Source organism: Scylla paramamosain, chromosome 19 (assembly GCF_035594125.1).
Source record: "Scylla paramamosain isolate STU-SP2022 chromosome 19, ASM3559412v1, whole genome shotgun sequence".
Taxonomy (NCBI): domain Eukaryota; kingdom Metazoa; phylum Arthropoda; class Malacostraca; order Decapoda; family Portunidae; genus Scylla; species Scylla paramamosain.
Window position 1 is genome coordinate 7,192,117 of NC_087169.1, and position 4,754 is coordinate 7,196,870.

Sequence of the window (4,754 nt, forward strand, 5' to 3'; positions counted from 1 at the left end):
CACCTCCTGTGTGGGCTCAGTGCAGGGCTCAAAGATAAGTGTACAGGGTTCTGGACCCTTTTCACAATGGTTGTAACTCCAGGTCACACTAATTAAGCTCTCCAGTCTGTTTTACCGCCCTATAAACATATCAAATACTCAAACAACACAATGCTCACAGCTGCAAAAGAATCGACAACCACGTCTACGAAAGATAGTTTTAACATGCAATAAGACATATAAGGTCAAGGTATAACACGTCGTTGGGCGTCCGCCCTTCGTAACGAACCCACCCATTTTCCAACGGCATGGTATAGCCTTAAAACCTAAGTAAGACCTTAAGACCTTAAGCCAAGTAGTGTTGTTTACTGTCCCCTGCATGGCAGGCCTTGTCAAGACCTAAGGAGGGAATCAAGTTCACTACACAGCTAATTACTCAAGTCCTCTGCGGCTCTACTCTATCAGCCCACAGTAGCAATTAAGACAAAACAGGGCCATTAACAAGAGACACAAGAAACTACAAAAGAGGGCCAACGAACACACAGAAGGATCATTCACCGGTCACTGCGCAAGAGCTCGGCCCACACAAACAGGCAGCCGAGGAGTCACTTCCCTGGGTATAATGTGTCATATACAACTACACTTACTGGCAGGCTATATAAGTAGGCCGGGGCGTACAGCTGGTTATGACTCACTTATCCCCTTAACCCATTAATGAAGATTGGCAGGATATGCTGCCACTGCTTATTTTTATGTCAAGACAAATGATATTCAGTGCTAGTGCACTAAACGCCGCTCCATCAGATACATGTAGGTATCTGCTCATTACACATCCGCATCTTGCTCTGATTGACGAGTCTATGTCAGTTATTGGCTAGATACAGTCGTGTGAAGGCGTTCGTAAACATGTCTCGACTACTCAACAAACGAAGGTATGTAGGTAGAACAATGCTTACGTTTTTTTTTCTCAGACCAGTAACCATTATTTTTTTTACTCTATAATGATGTCTTTATAAAATTGTATTGATAAAATATCAGTAAATTGTTTCTTATCGAAGATATATCAAATAAAGAAATTGCTGAAAGGAATTCCTGCCACTCATCATTCCGATAAGCTATTTTCAGGAACAACAAATTGCATAGCATTCTGTTGCTATACAATGTTTGTGACTACAATAAAATGCTTAGCAAAATGGGTACATATTGATATTATGTGTTTATTTGTTTGGTTTTCGGCCTCAGCTTCAATGAAATTCATGATATGCTGGACGAATTTGATCGTGAATGCACAACAGTAGCTATCAATCCACCACATTAGGATGGTGCTGCAGAAACCGACTGTGATTCAGATGCTTCAGATGACGAAGTCACGTGCAACCATGATCATCTTTCATAAAGAATTTTGTCTTCTGAAGTTGTTTCTGTTACTACAAATATTCAGAAGGATGATATAAAAGATGAACCAGACGCTTTCTTGGAGGCTGTGATGATGTTGAAGGAGCAACATCATCACAGCCTCCAAGAAAGCGTCGAAAAAAAAAAAAAAAACATTACAATTGGCACAATAATGGTATCCACATCAAGTCTACTGTACCAGGCTATGTTCAGAAATAAAATGATGACCTAATGAAACTGAAAGAAGAAATAAGGAACACAGAGGACTGCACCAGGTTCTTTTGGACAGGTAAGTGGATAGATGAAGTAGTAGGTTGTATGCAGCACAGAAATCTCTTTCAAGTAACAATGTGACACAAGAAAACATGATATTTTTCATGGCCACCCTTGTAATACCAGGGTACAACAATCTTCCAAGTCGAAAACTAAATTGGTGTGAGTCTCCTGATGTCTTCAACCACCTCATCTCAAAGAGTATCAGAAGAGATACGTTTCAAGAATTCATGCGAAGCTTGCAGCTGATGAGAATTACAGAAGGGCAAATTTTACAAGGTACTTCCAATTTTCCGCCATCTAAATGTTGTCAACAAACAAAGGTACAGGCAAATATGCTACAGTGTAGATGAGGTCATGATTCCATATAACGGTAAAAATGGATCGTTTTATCAAGGTAAGCCAATACGACATAGTCTCAAAGTCTGAGCAGCATGTACTGCTGATTTATTTCTTCTTCATTATGAGCCATGTTGTGGCACATGTACGCAAATTGCAGACATTGGACTTGGACGTGGTTCAAACGTAGAAATTGAAATGTTCAAGCAAATTGGATGTAGAGGCAGGTCTACATGTTGTATTTGACAATTTATTCACTTCATTACCCTTGCTTGAAACATTAGCTGCTCAAGCAAAAGGAGTAAGAGGAACATTGCGTGAAGATCTTCTCTGCGGAGCTCCACTTATGCCAAAGAAGTCAATGGAGAAGAAAAATCGTGGTTACACAGAGGAAGCATTTATCGAATGTACATTGGTTGTCAGGTGGAAAGATAACAAAGTGGTTTGAGTGGTTTGACATAAGTTTGAACAAAACCCCATTTAAGCCAAGAGATGGAGTAAGGTAAGATAAAAAAAAAACTTTGAGATTGACATGCCAAACTGTATGGGCATACAATCAAAATATGGGTGGGGTTGATCTCTTTGATCAGTAAGTTTCCTGTTACAGGACTCGTATTGACTCAAAAAAATGACATCTGTTTCCTAGACTTTATTCGACATTTTGCCACGAGATCATGAAAGGAACTGGCAAAAAAAAAAAAAAAATCGCTGGGACCAAAGAGACTTTCTGTTAGTTAGGTAGAATAGCAAGCAACACTGAAGTATAAAGGGGGAACAGCCTCCTGAGAAGGTATTTTGCTGATTTTCCTTGGAATGATTACTGCTTCCGTGTCAGAGACCCGTCTTTGTGTGCTGAGCGCATAACAGAGGTGATAGTGTCTGGCATGGAGGCGTACATTCCTCACTCTTTTTCTCGACCTAAACCTTCCAAACCTTGGTTCAACACAGCTTGTTCTCTTAATTTACATGATAGAGAGGTGACCCACAAAAGGTACTTAGGTCTTCCATCACCTTAATCTCATGCATTTTATATTTCTGCCCGGAACCATGCCAAAAATTCCTTCATTAACAGAAAGTGTCAAAATCTTTCAAGATCTAAATTTCCTCGTGACTACTGGCATCTAGCCCAAAATATCTCCAATATCTTTGCTTCTTCTTTCCCTCCTTTATTTAAACCAGATAGCACCACTGCTACCACATATATTTCTAAAGCTGAATTCTTCGATCAAACCTTTGCTAAAAACTCTACTTTGGACGATTCTGGGCCTGTTTCTTCCTCTCCTCCACTCTATGACTACTTCATGCTACCTATTAAAATTCTTCATAATGATGTTTTCCATGACCTTGCTGGCCTAAAACCGCGGAAGGCTTGTGGACCTGATGGGATCCCTCCTATTGTTCTCCAAAACTGTGCCTCCGTGCTTGCACCTTGCCTTTTCATACTCTTACAGCTCTGTCTGTCAACATTTCCCTTTCCTTCTTGCTGGAAGTTTGCCTACATTTAGCCTCTTCCTAAAAAGGGTGACCGTTCTAATCCCTCAAACTACCGTCCTATTGCTTTAATTTCCTGCCTATCTAAAGTTTTTTTAATCTATCCTCAACAGCAAGATTCTTAAACATCTATCACTTCACCACCTTGTATCTGACCACCAGTATGGGTTCCGTCAAAGCCGTTCTACTGTTGATCTGACTTTCCTTACTGAATCTTAGTCCTCTTTTAGAAATTTTGGTGAAACATTTACTGTTGCCTTGGACATATCAAAAGTTTTTGATAGAGCCTGTCACAAAGCTTTGATTTCCAAACTACCCTCCTACAGCTTCTATCCTCCTCTCTGTAACTTCATCTCAAGTTTCCTTTCTGACCGTTCTATTGCTGTTGTAGTAGACTATTCTTCTCCTAAATCTATTAACAGTGGTGTTCCTCAGGGTTCTGTCCTGTCACCCACTCTTTTCTTATTATTCATCAATGACCTTCTAAACCAAACTTCTTGTCCTATACACTTATACGTTGATGTGTGTGTGTGTGTGTGTGTGTGTGTGTGTGTGTGTGTGTGTGTGTGTGTGTGTGTGTGTGTGTGTATATATATATATATATATATATATATATATATATATATATATATATATATATATATATATATATATATATATATATATATATATATATATATATATATATATATATATATATATATATATATATATATATATATATATATATATATATATATAGATAGATAGATAGATAGATAGATAGATAGATAGATAGATAGATGAGAGGAGTTTTTTTTTATCTCACTATTCCCGAATGGCAGGACAACGTGCCATTTCAAAAACCAAACTTGTATGTACTTTTATTTTTTCATTGACATTCACAGTTAAAAATGAATCAGTAATAAACATTTTTCTGCAAAAAAAAATAAATAAATAAAAAATAAAATATTATATATATATATATATATATATATATATATATATATATATATATATATATATATATATATATATATATATATATATATATATATATATATATATATATATATATATATATATATATATATATATATATATATATATATATTTTAGATATTTTTTGTCATTAGTGGATTAAGGCAACTCACCCAAATAATTCTTCTAAATAAATAAGTCTTCGCCAAATATTACAGTACGTCTTAGTACGCCTCCTCTGTCCAAGTCCTGGGTAGTGACTGGTGTGAGAAAGTGCACCAAACCCTCTTCCGCTCTGCTCCTAAGGGGAGGGAGGA